This window comes from Anomaloglossus baeobatrachus, chromosome 5 (assembly GCF_048569485.1).
Source record: "Anomaloglossus baeobatrachus isolate aAnoBae1 chromosome 5, aAnoBae1.hap1, whole genome shotgun sequence".
Taxonomy (NCBI): Eukaryota; Metazoa; Chordata; class Amphibia; order Anura; family Aromobatidae; genus Anomaloglossus; species Anomaloglossus baeobatrachus.
In genome coordinates, this window is record NC_134357.1 from 141145995 (window position 1) to 141170970 (window position 24976).

Sequence of the window (24976 nt, forward strand, 5' to 3'; positions counted from 1 at the left end):
TGTTAGTGTTTTTTATTTCTAATAAAGGATTTTTCCGGTGTGTGTGTTTTTTAACTGTAATTTACAGATTAATCATGGAAGGTATCTCGGGGAGACGCCTGACATGATTAATCTAGGATTTAGTGGCAGCTATGGGCTGCCAATAACTCCTTATTACCCCGATTTGCCAACGCACCAGGGCAAATCGGGAAGAGCCGGGTACTGTCCCAGAACAGTCGCATCTAATGTATCCGGCCATTCTGGGCGGCTGCTGACTGATATTGTTAGGCTGGGGGGCTCCCCATAACGTGGAGCTCCCCATCCTGAGAATACCAGCCTTCAGCCGTATGGCTTTATCTGGCTGGTATTAAATTTGGGGGGAACCGCACGCCGTTTTTTTTTAATTATTTATTTCTATACTCCATAGTGACACGCCCACCGGCTGCTGTGATTGGGTGCAGTGAGACACCTGTCACTCAGCGTGGGGGCGTGTCTCACTGCAACCAATCATAGGCGCCGGTGGGCGGGGAAAGCAGGGAATAAGATTGTTTAATGAGCGGCCGGCTTTTTCAAATTAGAAAAAGCCGCCGGAGCAGTGTGAACGCCGTGCAGCGCCGGTGATCGGGGATCGGTGAGTATGAGAGAGGGGGGGACACTTCAGTCACTCGGGGGATTAGCGGTCACCGGTGAATCCTTCACAGGTGACTGCTAATCAGTACACGGCACAAAGCCGCGGCGTGAGAATGAAGTCGGGTGAAGTTCCCCCGAGTTCATTCTCATCCCACTACTCTGTCTGCTGTCTGCCGACATGTAGTAAACGACATTTTGCATCACACACGGATATTCCACACGGACAACACAAACACATGTCAGTTAAGTTTCACACGCACACACGGACATTTCACACGCACATATAGCTAGCATACGGGATACATACGCAGGCCACACATACCATAAAAACGGACCTAAAAAACGGAAAACGGACCCGAAAAACGGCCCGTTTTACACGGACGTGTGTTTTAGGCCTAAAGGGAATCTGTCACCACATTTGAGCTATCTAACCTATTAATATGGGCATACAGGTTACAGACTGCTGAAAAAGTCTTACGCTATGGTCACACGTAGCGACGCAGCAGCGATCACGACTGACGACCTGACCTTATCAGGATCGCTGCTGCATCGTTATATGGTCGCTGGTGAGCTGTCAAACAGGCAGATCTCACCAGCAACCAGTGACCAGCCCCCAGCGACGTGTGGAAGCGATGCTGTGCTTGGTAACTAAGGTAAATATCGGATAACCAAGCAAAGTGCTTCACTGGTTACCCGATATTTACCTTGGTTACCAGCGCACACCTATTAGCGCTGGCTCCCTGCACTCCTAGCCAGAGTACACATCGGGTTAATAAGCAAACCTTTGCTTATTTATCTGATGTGTACTCTGGGTATGCGTGCAGGGAGCCGACACTGGCAGCATGAGAGCGGCGGACGCTAGTAACTAAGGTAAATATTGGGTAACCAGCGAAGCACTTCGCTTGGTTACCCGATGTTTACCTTTGTTACAGCTTACTGCAGGCTGCCAGAAGCCGTCTTCCCTGCTCGCTTCAGTTTGTCGCTCTCTCGCTGTCACACACAGCGATGTGTGCTTCACAGCGGGAGAGCAACATCCAAAAAATGAAGCAGGACATTCAGCAACGAGCGGCGACCTCACAGCAGGGGCCAGGTCGTTGCTGGATGTCACAGACAGCGACAGCGACGGGACGTCGCTGCTACGTCACAGAAAATGGTGAGTTAGCAGCGACGTCGTTGTCGCCCTCACTGTGTCACACCACCTTTAATTGTCTGCCTCATATCAGATGCCTTGTTGAAAAATCAATTTTTATTCCTTTATGTTAATGAGGTCTTCCAGGCTATGGGGCCAAAGTAGCTTAGAGGAGAGCGCGGCCTCCGCACTTCATTAGCGTGGCTGTCTCCTCCTATCAGCGTCACTTCCCAAGTGACGTCTGCTCCCTGCAATTTCCGACGTTACACTTCATTGTTCCTTTCTCCTATAGGCACAGGCTTCACGTTCCTTCTGTGCAAATGCTTTAGATCACTCTGCTTCTGCTCCCAATAGCAGTGATCTCCAGGACCTGCTCAGAAGGAACATGAAGCCTGTGCCTATAGGAGAAAGGAACTCTAAAGTGTAACGTCGGAAATTGCAGGGAGCAGACGTCACTTGGGCAGTGACACCGATAGGAGGAGTCAGCCACGCTAATGAAGTGCGGAGGCCGCGCTATCCTCTAAGCTACTTTGGCCCCATAGCCTGGAAGACCTCAATATGAAATGAAGTGCAGAGGCAGAGTTATCTTCCGAGCTACGTCAGCCCCATAGCCTGGAAAAGCTTATTAGCATAAAGAAATAAAAGATTATTTTTCAACAAGAAGCCATCTAATATGAGGCATACAGGTTAGTGACAATTACAGCGTTACCAGATTTATATATTTTTTTTAGGTTTGGCTACTATCACACTAAAAATCGCTTTCTTACAAAATAAAAGTCTATGGCATCACCGTATTTTGAAGGCTATTTTGGAGTCATGTGAGGGCTCGTTTTCTACGGCCTCACTTAAAGTTTTTATTTGTACGATTTTGGGGCACATAATATTTTTTATCGCTTTCTAAACAGCTTTTATGAGGCAAAAATCAAGAAGAAACAGAAATTCAGTGGATTTATTTTTTACGCCATTCACCTTGTTGTAAAAGTGATGGTAGCTTTATTCATCGGACCAGTATGATTACAGTGATACCATATTTATACGGTATCTTTTTTATGTTTTGCTGCTTTTATACAATAAAAACAAATTGTATAGAAAAAAAAGCTACAGCTTTTTATTTTTCACTGACAGTTGAATGGTGGCTTTCTTTTGAGGGACAAGATGAGGTTTTCAGCAACACCATGTTTATTTACATGCGACTTTTTATAACACTTCTTATTCCACTTGTTATCTGCATAATGAAAAAAACATCGTTTTTGATATGTTTTTTGAGGGTTTTTTTTTTTTTTAAACTGACTTCAATGATGTGGTTAATAACTTGTTTAACAGTTTTACCAAATGTGTATTTTCCTTATTTTGTTTCCACAAAACGTATTGGTGTATTTCTTCTATTTTTTTTATATTTTACAAATTCTTTTTTTCATTTTTTTTTTTACTTAGTCCCTATAGGAGACATTAACTTTTATTACTCTAATCTGTTGTATAATATATTATAATGCACAAGCATTACAATACATTACACCTGTCAGTGTGACACTGGCATAACACCTGTTAGACCATGCTCCCGGCATTGTCTAACAAGCCACCGTAGCTGGCAGACCCAGAGGTCGTCATTTGACCTCGGGTTGCCATGGCAATGATTGTCCTCCCCATAATCATGCACGTTGCCGGGGTCCTGACAAGGTGGGGGAGGGAGCACATTTCCTCTCCCAGACTCCTAAATGCTTCGCTCATTGTTGATCACAGCATTTAGGGGCTTAGCCAGGGGCAGTGCAGTGCAGTGACAGCTGAAGCTTGGCTATCACTTATGTCAAGCCCTCGGCAGCGATCATGCAGCCACAGCTCCTATGTCCACATGATCACCATGATGAAAGTTTATTTCATTTTCACAGAACCCCTTCTCTACCATGATAGAAACTTACGTCAAATATCGTGAAGGGATTAAAGTGAATCTGTCAGCAGGTTTTTGCTATGTAAGCTGAGAGCAATATAATCTAGGGGCAGAGAGCCCGAATCTAGCAATGTATCTCTTACTCGACTGCTTAGTTTATTTTTGATAGAATCATGGTTTTCTCTAATGTAGATGAAGCAAAGCTATGAATGCTGAGCACTGTAAAGCTCCGCCGATCCCGAGCATAGAGCTTTGAAGACCATTATGTTTGGTGGAACTGTCATACATTCCATTCCTTCTCTATGGTTCTGTCGTGCTTTAGACATGGTGCGCGCATTCAGACCAACAGATGTCTGATGCACAACAAAAACACGCCAGAACAATACACAAACGAGGGGGAAACCAGGAATCCAACAACAGTGGGCCCTGGCACTAGTGAGAGGGTAGATGGGACACATCTTGCCTTTACCTGCCGCTGTACCCTGCACTCCTAGCCAGGCCCTATGCAGGCTCCGCACCTGTCACCAAGCAGGAACATGAAGGCCTTAAAAGACTCTATAACAGTCCTGGCTAGTGAGTGCGAAGGTAAGGCTCACTAAATCCACTGCTGCACTAATACAACATGAGGGTAGGTGAGATAAACATGGGAATAACAACCAAAATGGAAAAGATATCACTTCAGGACAAATTCACAGCAGTTCCTTCTACCAAAACAGCCAAAATACAAATGGTTTTGTATAATCAGCAAGGACTGCTGGGAAACCCTACTATTTAAACACAAATGGGTACAGCTACAAAGCAGCTGCAGCTGACAAGTACTGCTGGGAAGCTGCTAGCAGCAAAACTGACAACTGTTTAAGCAGCAAAAGAAATGAAATAACATTTAAATGTAGAGTCTCAGATAGGTATGAGACACGACCGAGACAGGTTCTGCTGGAAATAGCAGAGCAATTGTAATTTTAATGATGTATTTTTGCAACAAATGTTTAGCTTTATTAAATGGATGTTACCTTTTATATTCTACATGTTACTGAAGTGAATGGAGTTGAACAAGAAGAATGAAGCATGGGCAGAAGACAAGGATATAACATAAATAGAGCGTACAGCAGCGACAACTACATCACGTTTTGGAGTTGGTATTACAGCTGAATCCCAGGATGACCGCCGGTCTCGTGACCTGTACTTACAGCAGCAGATATGCTGGAGATTGTCAGTTTGGGTAATTAAGCAAGCAAGTCTGGAATTACAGTAATCTATATCAGCCCTAGGGCTGGATTTAAACAACCTTACAGAAAAATTGTGCCAGTCCCATCCACAAATAGCAGCAATGAATGGATGCGGTGTTCTGTCAGCATTGTGGACGGGTGCAGGCACTTACTCCTGAAGGCACTATTCTAGTCCTGGAATAAACCAGAAAAATGCATGCTAGGATTTCTTCTACAAGAATGATTTGAGTGGAAAGTCTCCGATGCGCACTATCATATTGGTTATTAATAGTCTGTGTGTGGTCTGTCTCCTACACACAGACAGCGCAAACACCAGAAATACATTCATCTGAACAATCCCGTAGAGAGAAATCTGTCAGTCAGTAAATGGAGGTGCACAAATCATCAACACATTGGACTCCTTGTTGACACAGGCTTAAAGAAGTTGTCCAGTTACCAAAACTGATTTTTTTTTTCTGATAAATCTTGCTAATATGTGCCTCTCCACACATCTAACATGTTTTTTCAGCAATATTACCTTTTATTTTGCACTAGCAGCACATCCTCATTGCTGGCTCCAGCTCTGATGGGGTTAATCTCTCTTCTGACTTCCTGGGTTTAGTTCCTACAAGTCCCATAATTCTTTGTGGCTCTAGGGCTGTGCCTAACTTATCTAACACACCCACTGTGTCTAACACACCCCCTCTGCTCTCCACCCAAAGTCTCCTCCCTGCCTCTTCCCTGTGGATGCACTGAGAGCAATCACACAGAGACAGCAGAAGCTCTGCACAGCCAGGGGGAAGAAAGCGGCCATCTTCTGCTTGTTCTCATATAGTTCATAGTGTGTGTGTGTGTGTGTGTGTGTGTGTGTGTGTGTGTGTGTGTGTGTGTGTGTGTGTGTGTGTATACAGTGTGTGTGGTGTGTTGTGTGTATATACAGTGTGTGGTGTGTGTGTGTGTATACAGAAATTATGATTATTAGCCGGCGCAACATGTGAAAAAAATAATTGGGGGAAAAAAAATGAAGGGGTCATAAGATTGTTTTTTTTTTCCCTCTTGCATTGTCTCTGTGTGTCGTCCGTATCATTCGTGTGGCATGCATTTTGCAGGCTACTTTTACATCAGCGTTTTTTTGCCTGTAGACAAACAACCACAAACCGCATATGACCGGATCCTGTGGATTAAATGTGCAGCGCATGCAACCGTTATTTTACTGGATCCTTCTGCAGTGGGACACGGAATTTATCGGCCGGCGCTGGAGTCAGCTGACTCCTGATCTCACAGCCCGCACACGCTGCAATGGCTGCAGGTGGGCTCATTCACATGACCGTTCCGTTTGTCCTGGTCAGTTCCTGGGTTTTTTTGCAGACCCACGGACAGGACCATCTTTTCAATGTCTTTTGTGTAGGATCTGATGGCACACGGTAGCACTTCCATGTGCATCCGATCCTACAAAAAAAAACACATCGGATGCCGTATGTCCGCTCCGTTATTATGGAACATGTCCTATTCTGTTCCGTAATAACGAACCGTGACTCAATACAAGTCAATGGGTCCGCAAAATTCCCGGAAGCAACACGGAAGCACTTCCTTGTGACTTCCGTTGGGTGCCCGTGCAGTCTGTGTCCTGCTCCAGCCCCGTGGCTGCCCGCACAGCAGTGTCAGCATCTGCCCGCACTGCAGTGTCAGCAGCCGCGGGGATGGCAAGCGCTACCGTCAGGAGGTTAGTAAGTTCATTACCTGCGGTGATGAAGTCCTGCACTCCTGACGTCAGCGGTTGTCACTGCCTTCTATGCCCGCCGCTTGTCACATCACCTCTCGCTGTCGACCCGAGACTGTGACTAGTGGTGACGTCACGGGCCGCTCGCGATACTTGGTTTGTGAAGGCGGCGGTCATTGAACTCAGTGACAGCGCTGCTGTCAGGAGTTCAGCAATCATCGCAGGTAATATACCTCGCTAACCTCCTGACAGCAGCACTCGTCGTGACCTGGGCTGACCTATTGATGTTAGCTCAGGTCACTGCACGGCTCTCCCAGCCAATAGGGAAGAATTCTGTTCTTCATTGACTGGGACATTGACTATGGTATGGATCGTCGTGGGACCCCCTTTGATTACACCAGAACTGGATTTGTTTTTCCTTTTAATAAATTGGTGAAAGAGGGAATGTGTTGGGGAGTGTTTTTTTTCAAATGAAAATGTGTTTGTTGTCTATTTTTTTTTTATTACTGATTGGGTTGGTGATGTCGGGTATCTGATACACGCCTGACTTCACTGACCCCAGGGCTTGATGCCAGGTGACATTACACATCTGGTATCAACCCTATATATTAACCCGTTTGCCACTGCACCAGGGCAACGGGATGAGCTGGGGCGAAGCACCAGGATTGGTGCATCTAATGGATGCGCCACTTCTGGGGCAGCTGCAGCCTGCTATTTTTAGGCTGGGGAGTGTCCAACAACGGTGGACCTCCCTAGTCTGAGAATAACAGACCACAGCTGTCCGCTTTACCTTGGCTGGTGGAAGCCCTAGAAAATATATAGCCGCGCACTGGCTAGTTAACCGTATGTTAATACAAAATAAATATTCACCCTATCCCCACCCTCCCCTCGGGGCCGGTATCAGTGATTGGGTCACCTGATAATGCAAAATGACCATTCGCTCCTTCATCTGCCCATCCCTCTGTGCCGGTGTCAGTGATTTGGTGCTGCCAGACTCATTACTCACCCAAGGATCACATTGCAATCCTCGGACTGGCCGGCGGCTCTCCTGACCAGGCCATGATAGCATGTATGCCTATACAGCTACCACGCTCAGGTCAGGAGACCAAACATCCAGTCCGAGGATTGCAATGCAATATTTGGGCAAATATTACAGCTTAATTTTGGAGTAGGGCTGATATTTTAAACATACTCCAAAAAGGCCAACAGATCCTGCAAGGGCTTATTTTCAGGGTGTTATTTTCAAGGAAACCCATAAATGCTGGATTTTTTTTGGACTCTGCCTCTGTCAAATCAACTGAGACTTGATTTCTAGGCTGCATCTGTGGCACCCCTGAGGCTTCAGTCGCCACAGAGTACTGCACCTGATTTAAGGTGTAGTGCTTAACCCGGATCTGGAGGTGGTCAGTACCGGTTTCGCCACTTACGCACTCAAATACACCACTGGGTTGCCCTCCCCAATGGGGACCGGGCTAGGGTACGGTCTTAAGGTAGCCTTCAAACATGGGAGCACCACCCACTAGTGACAGGGACTCGGGGGAGGAGCAGCCACAAGGGGGAGTCAGGAGCCTACACAACAGCAAGGAGTTCTCCAGCAGGAGAGGAAAGGAGCGGACGTGTCTTACCGATGCTCTGGTGGGACACGGGAGTTCATGCGGTTGCCGAAGGGAGAGCGCCAATGCTCCCTCGGAACCGGCGCCACGGTGAAGATCATTCTTTAAGTTGGTTTTCCAGAATCTGCTGACACGGGGAGGTTTCAAGCTTCCCTGGCCACAAAGAGCTTGAAAGCACAGTGTCAGATAGGAACCGGGGCCTTGGAGACAGCCAGGCCCCATTACAGAGCTGTGGCACCTGCAAATAGGAACAAGAGTACTACTCGAGATGGACTGGGGTCCCCAAGTAGCTTTAGGCCATGGGGATCCAATACACAAGACGCTAGGAGGAAGGGGCCCACCGAGCATCACAATGGACTGACCTCCAGAGGGATTCGGGTTTGGCGGAACCCATCACAGCGAGTGACCAGTACTACCCGGGCAAGCGGCACAAAGAGTGAGTAAAGACATCTGGAACCGCAGCATTTGACTCGGACTCTTATTACCAGCACCATCGCTCGGCGCCAAAGGCCATCGCTATCACTACTGCCCTCATTCTCCTCCCGGGACCCGCTCCACCTGTGGGGAGCGATACCATCTCTGCTGCTATTACCATCCGCCCTGGAGAACAGCGAAGGCAGTGGTGGCTAATCTCTGGCCGCGTACCACAAGTGGCATCATAATCTTCCTACTACAATCCCCATCATCCTCCTTCGTTATTGGTATACACCTCGGGGCACGAAGCCGGGCAGGCAACAACGACAGCCCAGACCACCACACCGGCCCGGTGACGAGTAACTCAGGTACAAGGCCGCATGCCTGACTCCCCCTGCCTACTACACATCCACATATCCGTATACAGACCATGATTTCCATGGCACCGTGACTCTCCTGAAGTGAACTAACCCGCATCAAGAGTATATGAGAAGCTGAGACCGGTAGCCGTTATCAATGTTACAGTCTGTACACTGACATGTGAATGCAGCCTTAAAAAAAAAAAACCACTGCAAGCATCATTGTACATGATGTAAAGTACATTTATGAAACATCAAAAGAATGTTACACAAATTTTAAATAGATATAGGTCCAACTATGCACATGTGATGGACCAATTCTTGAGATAGATGCAGTTCTCACCTCTGGGACTCACTTCTACTGAACATTTACGGCTAATCCTGTTGATATACTATAAAGTATCTCAGATGGGAACAGAAATTGTTTTAACGTTTATTAATGTTTTACACTAATCCTGGACCCAATTAGCCAGAAAGGGGATTTTCTCATCGCCTTTCTTCAAGACCACACAATTTTCCTGCTTCCAAGCTACAAGTTGGCTGGGGCGGTGCCCACAGGCATGCAGACCCCTTGACTATCACGACGGAGGGAGTTGTCGCCATCAGCGCTTTAATTCATTTGAATGTATTGTCAATGCCGCACAGAGAAGCTTTCTGCAGCTATACCTAAGGCAGCTGACGACTAATCACAGACCAGCAGCAGATGTTGGCATATCTGAAGTAAAGTGCTGACGGCGGTGGCCCCCTGCACCACCACCCACGATCATCAAGGGGTCCATGGGCCTCCAGGCCGCGAGAAGCAGGAAAGAGGACACAGAGGGAACAGAGGACAGGTGAGAAGAACCTTTTTTTGTAAAAAAAAAAATAAAATAAATTATGTGTATATGAAGAACAGTGTATAAGCGGAAATTAGCACAGGATGGGGCACATTACTACAGGACGAGAACAAGGATGGGGCACATTACTACAGGATGGGAACCAGGATGGGACACATTACTACAGGATTACAAACCAGGATGGGACACATTACTACAAGATTAGAACAAGGATGGAGCACATTACTACAGGATGAGGACCAGAATGGGCACATTACTACAAGATGAAGACCCCATGCGAAAATTATTATAAGATATTGGCCAAAATTACTATATGGTGCAAATTGTAAAGCAATAATATTACTTACAAGAAGGGATAAAATGTAAAAATAAAAAAAAATTAAAATAAAAACCATGACTTTTTTTTACCATTAAAAATGCTTTTTCATATATCAACTAAAATAAACAAAAAGAGCATGTTTGTTATTATTACATCCGTAACGATTGAAGCTATAAATCCGGAACATAACCAATAAGATGAATGGCATTTAAAAAAAAAAACAACAAAAAAAAAACCACGCAAAATATGTTAAATAAAAAAGTGATCCAAAGGTGTATAGAAAAAAAAAAAAAATATGCTATCACTAAAAATGTCACTTTGTCCTGCAAAGAATGCGGCCCCACAAATTAATTTTTTTTCTATGTGTGGTCCAAACACGTAATCAAGTTTGAGACCCCTGGTCTAAACTGTGTATTCTCCGATGCTGTAAACAGACGCAGCTTTGCCTCCATTTTATTTTAGGAAGGCAGATGTGTAGAAGCTGGCCAGATCCAGCCAATTTCAGAGCAGGGCTTGCAAGCTCTAAATCAAAGAGCTTGAAAGCACACACTCCTTATCTAGGAAACGGTCACCTCTGATAACCTGCAGAAGTGGCCAGGCATAAGCAAACTATAGAATAAATATAATCCCTCCATTCTTGAAATCTGCCAGGATTATTAAAGGGATGCTCACTGGAAATACCTGCTGTCCTCATCCAAGCGCAGCATGAATCAGAGTCCAGTGGCGTTATTGCAGCAGTTTTTGTTTTACTATGAAATCCTGCAGTAATTTAGAGAAAACATACTTTGAAAAGCCAGCCAGAGACTGTGGATTTCTGATCACTAGCCCCTACCACACTGCCCTAGACTGACGGGCCTCTGCCTATGTGAGGAGAAGATGCTGGAGACCTACCTCTCACAAGTCGGCTAAGATGCAGAGTCCCTGGCCGGCTTTTCAGAGTATGTTTTCTCGAAAACCAAGTATGTTGTCATGTCCCGGGTGCAAAATATCAGTTACGGATGGGCCACGTGTCCACTAACCCTAACCTGACTGCTCTTAGGCCCTGTGCGCACTGGAAAACGGAATTTTCTTAAGAAAATTCCGCAGGGTCTGAAAGATTACCACACCCGCGGTAAAAAAACGCGGCAAACCGCACCCGAAAACCGCATGCGGTTTGCCGCGGTTTTGCCGCGTGCGGGTTGGTACATGTGTTTTATTGCATTCAATGCAATAAAGCACATTGAAAAAAAAATAAATCATTTCCTTCTGAGATAGATAGTAGATACGGTAGATAGGCAGAGGGCTAGGCAGAGGGCTAGGCAGAGGGCTAGGCAGAGGGCTAGGCAGAGGGCTAGGCAGAGGGCTAGGCAGAGGGCTAGACAGAGGGCTAGACAGAGGGCTAGACAGAGGGCTAGACAGAGGGCTAGACAGAGGGCTAGACAGAGGGCTAGACAGAGGGCTAGGCAGAGGGCTAGGCAGAGGGCTAGGCAGAGGGCTAGGCAGAGGGCTAGACAGAGGGCTAGACAGAGGGCTAGACAGAGGGCTAGACAGAGGGCTAGACAGAGGGCTAGACAGAGGGCTAGACAGAGGGCTAGACAGAGGGCTAGACAGAGGGCTAGACAGAGGGCTAGACAGAGGGCTAGAGGACAGATCGCTGCATTTCTCCCGAGCGGTAGTGAGTTCACATTACCGGCCATGAGAAATGCCCTGTGGTTACCTCTGCTGTCTCGCTGCGAGGCTGCATTCATTCAGCGCTGAGTCAGTGTCAGTCGGGGCTGGATGCAAGCATCGCAGGACGTGGATTACGCCGGAGCTGTGTGTTTCGGGGGGGTTAATAAACGGGTGAACAAGGCTTATTTGTGTTTTATTTAAAATAAAGGATTTTTCGGTGTGTGTGCTTATTCACTTTACCTACGGGTTGATCATGTCAGCTGTCACATAGACGCTGCCATGATCAAGCCTGGACTTAGTGGCAGCGATCCGCCACCATTTACTCCTTATTACCCTGTCTGCCACCGCATCACAGCAACAGTAAGAGCTGAGTACACTCCGGTACTGCCGCATAATGGATGCGACAGTCCCGGGGCAGCTGCGGCTGATATCCTCGGCTGCGGGAGGGGGAGGGACATTAACCCTGGCCCTCGCCCTCCCCAGCCTGAGAATACCGGGCCGCCGCTGTGTGCTTACCTCGGCTGGACGGTAAAAATACAGCGGAGCCCACGTGGTTTTTTTTCTATATGTTCGTTTGATTTCTATGTGTATTCTATATGTCTGTGTCTGTGTGTGAGTGCGATGTGTGTGTGTTCTGTGTCTGTGATCTCTGTGTGTGTTTACTCTCTGCACGGCTTCCTCTTCCTGTAATGACATCACTTCTCTACAAACCGCAGGCAGCGATGTACATTACCGCAGGTAAACCACGAAATACCGCAGGGAATAACGCAGGAAAACGCAATGAACCGCACAGAATTTGCTGCCTGCGTTATTCCCTGCGGGATTTCACGATTACATTCCAGTCAATGGAGTGAAATCCCGCAGCGACGTGCGGAAAAGAAGTGACATGCAATTGTTTTTGCTGCGGGTATACCACAACAAAACATGCAGCTGTCAAAATCCGCATAGTGCGCACATCATTTTTTTTCCCATAGGTTTTGCTGGTGATTCACTGCAGAGATGTTCTGAACATTTTCTGCAGCGAAATATGCAGCAAAACCGCAGGAAATCCGCAGCAAAAACCGGCAAGTGCGCACAGGGCCTTAAGAGATATATGAGACATACAGTGGGTACGGAAAGTATTCAGACCCCTTTAAATTTTTCATTGCAGTCATTTGGTAAATTCAAAAAAAAGTTCATTTTTTTTTCTCATTAATGTACACTCTGCACCCCATCTTGACAGAAAAAAAAACAGAAATGTTGACATTGTTGCAAATTACAAGCTGAAGAAAAACTGAAATATCACATGGTCATAAGTATTCAGACCCTTTGCTCAGTATTGAGTAGAAGCACCCTTTTGAGCTAGTACAGCCATGAGTCTTCTTGGGAATGATGCAACAAGTTTTTCACACCTGGATTTGGGGATCCTCTGCCATTCTTCCTTGCAGATCCTCTCCAGTTCCGTAAGGTTGGATGGTGAACGTTGGTGGACAGCCATTTTCAGGTCTCTCCAGAGATGCTCAATTGGGTTTAGGTCAGAGCTCTGGCTGGGCCAGTCAAGAATGGCTTCAGAACAACTCTGTGACCAATCCTTTGTTATTTTAGCTGTGTGCTTAGGGTCATTGTCTTGTCGGAAGGTGAACCTTCGACCAAGTCTGAGGTCCAGAGCACTCTGGAGAGGTTTTCTTCAAGGATATCTCTGTACTTGGCTGCAATCATCTTTCATTCAATTGCAACCAGTCATCCTGTCCCTGCAGCTGAAAAACACCCCCATAGTTTGATGCTGCCACCACCATGCTTCACTGTTGGGATTGTATTGGACAGGTGATAAGCAGTCCCTGGTTTTCTCCACATATACCGCTTAGAATTATTACCAAAAAGTTCTATCTTCGTCTCATCAGACCACAGAATCTTATTTCTCAGTCAGAGTCGTTCATGTGTTTTTTTGCAAACTCTATGCGGGCTTTCATATGCCTTACAGTGAGGAGAGGCTTCCGTCGGGCCACTCTGCCATAGAGACCAGACTGGTGGAGGGCTGCAGTGATAATTGACTTTGTGGAACTTTCTCCCATCTCCTTGCTGCATCTCTGGAACTCAGCCACAGTGATCTGGGGGTTCTTCTTTACCTCTTACCAAGGCTCTTCTCCCATGATTGCTTAGTTTGGCTGGATGGCCAGGTCTAGGAAGAATTCTGGTGGTCCCAAATGTCTTCCATTTAAGGATTATGGAGACCACTGTGCTCTTAGGAACCTTGAGTACTGCAGAAATTCTTTTGTAACCTTGGCCAGATCTGTGCCTTGCCAAAATTCTGTCTTTGAGCTCAGGTAGGAAGGGTAGTTCCTTTGACCTCATGATTCTCATTTGATCTGACATGCACTGTAAGCTGTGAGGTCTTATATAGACAGGTGTGTGCCTTTCCAAATAAAGTCCTATCAGTTTAATTAAACACAGCTGGACTCCAATGAAGGAGTAGAACCATCTCAAGGAAGATCACAAAGAAACGGACAGCATGTGACTCAAATGTGAGTGTCCGAGCAAAGGGTCTGAATACTTATGACCATTTGATAGTTCAGTTTTTCTTGTTTAAATTCGCTAAAATTTCTAAGTTTCTGTCAAGATGGGGTGCAGAGTGTACATTAATGGGGGAAAAAAATGAACTTTTTTCAATTTACCAAATGGCTGCAATGAAACAAAGAGTGAAAAATTTAAAGGGGTCTCAATGCTTTCCGTACCCACTGTATATGTCAGGTTCAGGTCAGGAGACCAGCGGACAGTCTGTGCATCACTGTCCGTTTTCAAGCTGCGACACACGGATATGAAAATGCCGTCTTAGGCATAGTGCCCACGCTGCGGATTTATCATGGAATTTGTCGCGTTTTTTTTGCGGATTTACCGCGGATTTCTCCAAAATACGCAGAACAGTGAGTCCCCAGCCATTTCTATAGCATTTTTTAAGTGACCATGCTGCGTTTTCTTCTGCTGCGGAAATAGTACGGATTTCCCTGCGGAAAAATCTGCAGCATGTCAATTATTCCTGCGGATTTACCTGCGGATTTTGCCCGTGCGGGTCAATGTGAGGTAAAATATCCGGAACAAATCCGCAGGTCTGTTCACACAGGGTGGTTTTCACGCGTTTTTGGTGCATATTTTCCCCACCAAATCTGCAGGAAGTGATGTATATTAGGACAGCACAGGAAGAGGAAGTTCCACCATTTTGTACTGTAGTGGTAGTAGGATTGAAAACAAAATGGATACTGGTGAAGAAAGGAGGGTTGTGCCAGGATATGACATCAAGAAACTTTTTTTTCCCCTCAACCTAATCCTACCTTTATTCATACACACAAGAGTGTACAATGGTTAAAATCCGCACCTAAAACACACAAAAAACGCACCAAAGTTTTGGTGCGATATTCTGGGAGATGGTGCGGATTTTTCTGTAGCAAAATCTGCACCATCATTTGCCTGTGTGCACATAGCCTTAAACATACAGCAACCGGCCAACCTGTCAGGTGCAATATGAACCCAGAACCACCAGCAGTTCTGGGTGCATATTGCTAATCCCTGCCTAACTGTCCCTGAATCTAGTAGCATACATATATAGAGATTTCGAAAAACTATTTCTAAAGATCTTTTATGATATACTAATGAATATAGGGACTAGTTGCAAGGGCACTAGTTCCCCCGACTAGTCCACCCTCTTAGCATATTAGTACTCCCACAGGGGCAAGCTTATATGCTAATCAATGCCCATTGTCAAGCTTCATCAGCGGTGACGCGCGTACTTGTCTCCATTGTCACCGCTTCAGAATGCTGGGTGTGGGGTCAGTGCAAATGATCTGAAGTCCCATAACTTCCGGTTGTGCGCACTATGAAGCCGGGTGTACGTGTCCCGGCTTCAGAGAGGTCTAGTTCGCATGACCGGAAGTGCCGAAAAATTCTGATCATGCGCACTGACCCTAAACCCAACGTCCTAAAGCAGTGACAACGGACACAGGTATGCGCGTCACTGCTGATGATGCTGGGCAATGGGCACTGAATAGCATGTTAGCAAGCCCTTGTGAGTGTGCTAATACGCAAAGAGGGTGGACTAGTCGGAAGAACTAAAGCCCTTGGGACTAGTTACTGCGCTCATCAGCATATCATCAAGGACCTTTACTTTTTCTAAAGATCTCTTTATTTATGCTACTAGATGCAGGGACGGTAAGGCAGGGATTAGCAATATGCACCCAGAACTGCTCGTGGTTTGGGGTGCATATTGCATCTGACAGGTTCCCTTTAAGGAGCATCAATCTCCAACCTTAAGAGGTAAATTGCAAAGCTCACTTAGCATTTTTATTCATTGAACAAGATGAGACAACCCCTTTAAAATTTGCAACACGATGTCTTGCTTTTCGGTTGAGGTTTTTTGATCCCATAAGACTTTTCACATCCTTGGCTTTAAATTCCGCTGAGGATCGTACTGTGTGTGGGCTGTATACTACATGAAGGTGCCTAATGCTGTCTGGGTCTGCACTGTGCTATATACGGGCTCCACTGGCCACCACTCTCAGTATGTATGCTCCACTGACCACCACTCTCAGTATGTATGCTCCACAGAACACCACTGTCAGTATGTGTGCTTCACAGGCCCCAGTAATGTGTATGTTCCTACTGACCCCAGTAATATCTATGCCACTTACTGACCCGAGTAATGTCTATGCCCCCCACTGACCCCAGTAATGTCTATGCCCCCCACTGACCCCAGTAATGTGTATGCCCACCCACTGACCCCAGTAATGTGTATGCCCCCCACTGACCCCAGTAATGTGTATGCCCCCCACTGACCCCAGTAATGTGTATGCCCCCCACTGACCCCAGTAATGTGTATTGCCCCCCACTGACCCCAGTAATGTGTATGCCCCCCACTGACCCCAGTAATGTGTATGCCCCGCACTGACCCCAGTAATGTGTATTGCCCCCCACTGACCACAGTAATGTGTATTGCCCCCCACTGACCCCAGTAATGTGTATTGCCCCCCACTGACCCCAGTAATGTGTATTGCCCCCCACTGACCCCAGTTATGTGTATTGCCCCCCACTGACCCCAGTAATGTGTATTGCCCCCCACTGACCCCAGTAATGTGTATTGCCCCCCACTGACCCCAGTAATGTGTATGCCCCCCACTGACCCCAGTAATGTGTATGCCCCCCACTGACCCAAGTAATGTCTATGCCCCCCACTGACCCAAGTAATGTCTATGCCCCCCACTGATCCCAGTAATGTGTATGCCCCCCACATTTTCATTGAATCTTATTATTGTTTAACTTACTGTTTGTTTATGAAGGGATAGTACATATACTATATTCAGTATTGGGTAGAACTGAGCTAATTACATTAGTCCGGCCCTCTAAAACCAGTCCAATTTCTCATGCGGCCCCATGGGAAAATTAATTGCCCACCCCTACTCTAAAGTCTAATTATAGCAACAGCTGTAAACAACCAGTGCAGAAGTAACTGAGGCCTCATTTATGAGAATTACCTCACAATAAGATCATTCTGGTTGCCTATAGCCACTACACAAGTAATTGAGGCCTCATTTATGCGTTTTGCCTCTCAGTAAGATTGTTCTGGTTGCCTATAGCCACTGCACAAGTAAATAGGGCTTCATTTATGAGAATTGTCTCACAGTAAGATCATTCTGGTTGCCTATAGCCACTGCAGGAGTAACTGGGGCCTCATTTATGAGAACTGCCTCACAGGAAGATCGTTCTGATTGCCTATAGTAACCTGAGTGCATCTTTCAACATTAAAGCTGTTGACAGTTTTTGCGCAAAGGGACTTAATAAAATTAAATCCATCGTGCCCAAAGAATCGCTGTTAAAGGATCAGCAACTGTAGTTGCTAAGGTGGAGCAACCGGATAAGATGCTCTAAAGTCTGTAACTATAGCAATGGCTGTTAAGCAATGCAGAAATAACTGGGACCTTATTTATGAGAATTGTCTCACAATAAGACTGTCCTGGTTGCCTATAGCCACTGCAGAAAAGTTGCTAATATTATATATTTTTCAATAATAATTATGTAAGTAAATGTTTTATTTTGGCTATTTTATTTAAAAGGTCATTTCTAAAACATGAAAAATACTTCGGCGCTTCACTACATTTCTAAAACATGAATATATGCCATATGCCCATTCATTATGTTCCAGAGCCACATTCTCAGAATCGCTGGGGATCTACCTGGAATCAGTAAGTTATTCTCTTATCCACTGGATGGGTGATATGGTGCTTTGGGAGGGACTATGTAATTGCAAAAATGTATTTATGTTTAACCTTTCTTCATATTCAATGTTTCCAGTAACACATATATTATATCATATATGCAGAAAGCGTTAAAATGCTCCAATCACCAGGATTTTCCTATACAACCTCAAGCCAGTGCTATACTGGCACTATCAGGCTGATTATCTACATACCTTTAGTGGGCAGCTAGGATGTATAGGCTTTGAAACACAAGCAAGTAAAGTCAGCAGCATTTTGAATGACAGCAGCTGCCGATCAGCTGATAGCTGGGGTGGGTTTTCATAGTGATTCCTGCCCCCCTGCCTGTTGTTCCTCATCCTGTTATTTATGCTAATTCTATTATAGAATCATTTTACTAAGTGACTAGATGGAACTGTGCTGATGTCATACCCATGTGACAAGAAAGAAAAATAATGTTGCTTCCTGGTATTAGCTATGTTGCCTGAGGCCCCGCCCCTTTGGGTCATATGGATATGACATCAGCACAGGTCTTTCTAGTCACTTAGTAAAATGATTCTATAATAGAATTAGCATAAATAAAAAGGGGAGGACAGATAGGCAACGGGCAGAAATCACTATGAATACCCACCGCAGCTATCAGCTGATCGGCAGCTGCTGCCACTTAATAACCTGCTCACTTTACAAATTTTATTTGCTTGTTTCAAAACCTATACATCCGAGCTGACAACTAAAAAGTGGGTATAGAATCAGCCTGATAGTGCCAGTATAGCACTGGCTTTAGAGTTCAAGGTTCCCCAACTCCAGTCCTCGAGGGCCGCCAACAGTGCATGTTTTCAGGATTTCCTTAGCATTGCATGGGTGTTGGAATCATCAACTGTGCAGGTGATTAAATTATCACATGTGCAATACTAAAGAAATCCTGAAAACATGCACTGTTGGTGGCCCTCGAGGACTGGAGTTGGGGACCCAGGCTTTAGATTATATAGGAAAATCCTGGTGATTGGTGCGCTTTAAACAGCTGGAATTGGAGTTTTCTTTCATTCCCACTATTAATGCTGGATTGTGAATGTCAATCAGCTGGTGATCAAGCGAGCACTGCTTTTTATTCCACCATCATGTAAATGAAAATGCAGGAAGACGCTGTGTACTAAGATACTGATGATCAGCTCCATAGGAGCTGCTGTGCTGCATCCGGCAGAGGCCACTAACGGTGACGGAGCTGTGGTGCCCACTCCACACTGTTCACATTATCTGCTGTCGGAGCTGATCGGTGGGGGGTGCAGTGTCAGACCCCCACTAATCTAATATACATGCCCTATTATACATATATCATCAATATTCTCTCCTTCATTATCTATCTATATACACACGCGCACACACACACACACACACACACACACACACACACACACACACACACACACACACACACACTCTTCAAACACATTTGCAAAGTTTTTGGGACGATTTGTAACAAATGAGATTATTCCAGTGTTCTTACTATAGATTTTGGCAGCATTATTTGTGGTCACATTTTCTTTTCTTTCCAATAGTAAGGCCTAATGGCGCGTTTACACGTTTGCGTGCTACGATCCGAGTACAGAAAGTCCAAAGGGGTCTCCTGATGTATGAATATGAGGTTGTCAGGAGCCCCCACAGACAGTGTGCACTTGGACCGTGACACACAGATGTGTAAAAGCGACATAAATGTCTGAGGGGAAGAAAAAAAAACAAACTTAGAGCAAGCTGCATTTTAGAAAAATACTTTGGAATCCAAAATCCAAAGTGAAAAAAGAAAAGTGCTTATACCAGAAGATAAATCTACCTCCTCCTGCTCCTCTGGATACCGACAAATGCCCGCAGAGGACAAAAAGGATTTCTACACACATTTCAGTTTGCAACAGACTAAATATAATTCTTAACAAGACAGAAAAGACAACCCTAAGAAAGTTACTAATGATTTCTATAAGCTGACAACTTGGCCCTCACATCACTACTAAGAAAACAGAAGTTGTCGGAATTTCCCTGAAATCATGTACAAGTAGTAATGGGAGTGTGCCCCGTAAATCCAGCAAAGCACACAGCGTTCCCGCATTCCCCCTTAATACCTGCTTGGCCCCTGTAGCTGGGCAATGGCGCCCATCTCTGGATGCAGCACCTCTCTGGAAAGCATCTCCCTGTGATGCTGCCCTTCTCTGGATGCTGCTCGTCTCAGGACGGCACCCCTCTCTAGACAGCGCCCCCTTCTCTGATGCTGTGGCTCTCTGAACAACACCACCCCTGTTTGGATGCTGCCCCTATATCGATGGCGCCCTTTCTGATACTGTGCCTTTCTTATGTTGCCCATTCTGGACGGAGCCCCCTCTGGATGCTGTGCCTCTCTCTGATGTTGCGCCTCTCTGATGCTGCGCCCTCTGGATGCTGTGCCTCTCTGATGCTGTACCTCTCTTTGATGTTGCGCCTCTCTGATGTTGTGCCTCTCTGATGCTGCCCCCTCTGGACGGAGCCCCCTCTGGACGGAGCCCCCTCTGGACGGAGCCCCCTCTGGACGGAGCCCCCTCTGGATGCTGTGCCTCTCTGATGCTGCGCCTCTCTCTGATGCTGTGCCTCTCTCTGATGCTGCACCTCTCTCTGATGCTGTGCCTCTCTCTGATGCTGTGCCTCTCTCTGATGTTGCCCCCTCTGGATGCTGTGCCTCTCTGATGTTGCCCCCTCTGGATGCTGTGCCTCTCTGATGTTGCCCCCTCTGGATGCTGTGCCTCTCTGATGTTGCCCCCTCTGGATGCTGTGCCTCTCTGATGTTGCCCCCTCTGGATGCTGTGCCTCTCTGATGTTGCCCCTCTCTGGATGCTGTGCCTCTCTGATGTTGCCCCTCTCTGGATGCTGTGCCTCTCTGATGTTGCCCCTCTCTGGATGCTGTGCCTCTCTGATGTTGCCCCTCTGATGTTGCCCCTCTCTGGATGCTGTGCCTCTCTGATGTTGCCCCTCTCTGGATGCTGTGCCTCTCTGATGTTGCCCCCTCTGGATGCTGTGCCTCTCTGATGTTGCCCCCTCTGGATGCTGTGCCTCTCTGATGTTGCCCCTCTCTGGATGCTGTGCCTCTCTGATGTTGCCCCCTCTGGATGCTGTACCTCTCTGATGTTGCCCCTCTCTGGATGCTGTGCCTCTCTGATGTTGCCCCCTCTGGATGCTGTGCCTCTCTGATGTTGCCCCTCTCTGGATGCTGTGCCTCTCTGATGTTGCCCCCTCTGGATGCTGTGCCTCTCTGATGTTGCCCCCTCTGGATGCTGTGCCTCTCTGATGTTGCCCCCTCTGGATGCTGTGCCTCTCTGATGTTGCCCCTCTCTGGATGCTGTGCCTCTCTGATGTTGCCCCCTCTGGATGCTGTGCCTCTCTGATGTTGCCCCTCTCTGGATGCTGTGCCTCTCTGATGTTGCCCCCTCTGGATGCTGTGCCTCTCTGATGTTGCCCCTCTCTGGATGCTGTGCCTCTCTGATGTTGCCCCCTCTGGATGCTGTGCCTCTCTGATGTTGCCCCCTCTGGATGCTGTGCCTCTCTGATGTTGCCCCCTCTGGATGCTGTGCCTCTCTGATGTTGCCCCTCTCTGGATGCTGTACCTCTCTGATGTTGCCCCCTCTGGATGCTGTGCCTCTCTGATGTTGCCCCCTCTGGATGCTGTGCCTCTCTGATGTTGCCCCCTCTGGATGCTGTGCCTCTCTGATGTTGCCCCCTCTGGATGCTGTGCCTCTCTGATGTTGCCCCCTCTGGATGCTGTGCCTCTCTGATGTTGCCCCTCTCTGGATGCTGTACCTCTCTGATGTTGCCCCCTCTGGATGCTGTGCCTCTCTGATGTTGCCCCTCTCTGGATGCTGTGCCTCTCTGATGTTGCCCCTCTCTGGATGCTGTGCCTCTCTGATGTTGCCCCCTCTGGATGCTGTGCCTCTCTGATGTTGCCCCCTCTGGATGCTGTGCCTCTCTGATGTTGCCCCTCTCTGGATGCTGTGCCTCTCTGATGTTGCCCCCTCTGGATGCTGTGCCTCTCTGATGTTGCCCCCTCTGGATGCTGTGCCTCTCTGATGTTGCCCCCTCTGGATGCTGTGCCTCTCTGATGTTGCCCCTCTCTGGATGCTGTGCCTCTCTGATGTTGCCCCTCTCTGGATGCTGTGCCTCTCTGATGTTGCCCCTCTCTGGATGCTGTGCCTCTCTGATGTTGCCCCCTCTGGATGCTGTGCCTCTCTGATGTTGCCCCTCTCTGGATGCTGTGCCTCTCTGATGTTGCCCCCTCTGGATGCTGTACCTCTCTGATGTTGCCCCTCTCTGGATGCTGTGCCTCTCTGATGTTGCCCACTCTAGATGCTGTGCCTCTCTGATGTTGCCCCCTCTGGATGCTGTGCCTCTCTGATGTTGCCCCTCTCTGGACGCTGTGCCTCTCTCTGATGTTGCCCACTCTAGATGCTGTGCCTCTCTGATGTTGCCCCTCTCTGGATGCTGTGCCTCTCTGATGTTGCCCCCCTCTGGAAGCTGTGCCTCTCTGATGTTGCCCACTCTAGATGCTGTGCCTCTCTGATGTTGCCCCCTCTGGATGCTGTACCTCTCTGATGTTGCCCCTCTCTGGACGGCGCCCCATCTGGATGCTGTGCCCCTCTAATGCTCCTCTGCTGTGTAGCACGAATATTGCTCGGTACTTACACTGACAGCCCGCGGTTCCCCCAGCAGCCGGAGTCACTGACTGCAACACAGCGCAGCCCAAGTACACGGGAACTGCAAACACAGGAAGAGAAGCGGACTACAGCTCCCACAGTGCTTCACGCTGAGAGTAAAAACTTTATTGAAAATGAACAAAAGATAAAGCGTGAGCAAAAATGTCTTTACTGACTGACAAGAGAGGTGCGGATAGGAGATAATATGGCAGAGCACTGTAGAGGCAATGAATGCGCACAGATAAGAAGCCGCGCTGCTCCTCTCCTCCGCATGTCAGGCCTCAGCCTGGTGGCCATACAGGATGGTGTCACAGCCGCAGACCTGTAACATTTTATAGTCATGTTCACACAGAATTTGTGTCACATACATTGTGATGCATATCCTTTGCTGAAAACAGTGAAAAACGTCCACAAACCGCCTGCCATGGTTAGCAATAGAAAATCCAGGATGTCATCTACATGGGTCATTCCCGCCAAGGGCAGCGCCAATCCCACCAAGAAATGCAGGATGGTTGGTGATAGGCCTGATCCCAGGGGCATTATTACTAAAGAGCGATGACATCAGGTACAATTTAAACCACGGCCCCATTCCTCAATCCCTCAGCTCGTTGTTTGGATGCACGGCCATGTTTTGCTTCTTGAGTCGATAAAGATGTTTTTGTCCCAATTTCACCACTCACAGTGCCCTAGAGTCGCAATATAGAGTGACCGCTCAGCCGCCCGTTCTGACCAGGTCTGCTGGGCTTCCTCCAAGTGTCGCTCGTTCTCACCATTGGCCGTCGTAGCTTGGTTCGGTGGGGTGTGTACCTAGTGCTTACTGTTCTGCTATTCTGATCTTTGTTGTCTTACCTCGGACTTTGCCCTTTGACTAGACATTTGTATTGCTCCTTTTCCTTTGATGTATTCTGACCTTTGCTGCCTGACCCCGGACTTTGCCCTTTTACTCCTCTTTTGTCTTACCCTTATGCCTTTGACGTGCTCTTTTGATGTTTGACGCTGGACTCCTTGGCTCTCGTCCCAGGAAATATCAGTAAGAAATGACTCGGCATCAGTCGCAGGTTAATTTCCTTTGGTACCCAATAAATTATAGGTATCACCTCATTTTGGGACTCGCACTTTAATGTTCCCCCATTTGTGCTCCCACAAATGAATATATCCATTTTGTGCATTCTGCACAGTAATGATAACCAGAGCTCAATACTCTTCAGACACGGTGAAGAATACCACCAATGCTCTTTTCAAGGAAAGAGACCGTGCTAGTGCCACACTAATGCTGTATTCTGGAGCTGCGTGATGTTGACAACCGGCATTTCCACTATATTTCTTATGACTGAGTGGTGCTGCTGCCTTTGGTAAATGCAAAATGCCACGTGCCACGCAATAAGGTGGCAGCAGCATGTTGGCTGACGAAGTTGCACAGATCCAGAATGCAGCGTTTGTGTGGAGCACACCCCATTGCTGCTGTGTTAGAGCGCTGCCTGTTAGTCATGGTGCAGGTGCAGCAGTCTCACTTCTTGGAAGCTTCCTGCAGCTTTAGGCTATGTGCACACGTTGCGCTTTTTTCTTTCGTTTTAGTTGCGTTTTAAACTGCACTGTGCCAATGACAAAATGCATGTGTTTTGCTTCCCCAGCAAAGTCTATGATAAATCACAAATTTCCATGCGCACGTTGCTTTTTTTTAGACCCGCAACACACATCCGTGTAATTTGTATGTGTGCGGTACGTATTTGCATGTACCGGTGACACGTACACACGGAGACCCATGTTTTCAATGTAAGATGGCACACGTACGTAAAATCACACGGAACGTGTGTCCGTGTCGTAAGTACGTGTGTACGCTTTTCTACACGGACGACATGTCCATTTTTTGCCGGCAGCACGCAGGCACGGACCCGCTTTAGTCTATGGGTTCGTGCCTGCACGGAACGCACACGGAGTATGTCCGTGTTCAGCACGTATCGTCCGTGTCCGTTTTTCATCACAAAATCTGAAACACTTGTTACCAATCTATCAGGTCAATTGATGGCCATTAATTCTGGCGCCAAACATACATTTCCTGTCTCATTTGCACGCCAGACAGCAGCTGGGCACCTGTCCTCTCACTGCAGGGGACCTTTGAGCACAGAGAATAACACAGGTACTGAGCATGGCGCCCAGAATCGATACAGAGAGGCTGATTGGAGAAGTAGAGAGGCATCCAGAGCTGTGGGACACACGTGTTGATGGCTATCATGACAGGTTAAAGGTGGAACGAGCATGGATGGCTGTGGCAGAGATAGTCTACCCTAGGAATGGATAGTCTCAATGTACCCCTGG

The 24976-nt window shown here is 47.2% G+C and overlaps 1 protein-coding gene across 1 annotated transcript in view; it reads right to left on the reverse strand.

The window, feature by feature from the left end:
* The window catches only part of MICU1 (mitochondrial calcium uptake 1), a 399405-nt gene extending 376657 nt beyond the window's left edge, over positions 1-22748 (reverse strand). Inside the window, exon 1 of the mRNA XM_075348939.1 lies at positions 22650-22748. The gene's annotated coding sequence lies outside the window, so the exon portion shown is untranslated. The remainder of the gene's footprint in view (positions 1-22649) is intronic.
* Positions 22749-24976: the final 2228 nt, after the last annotated feature.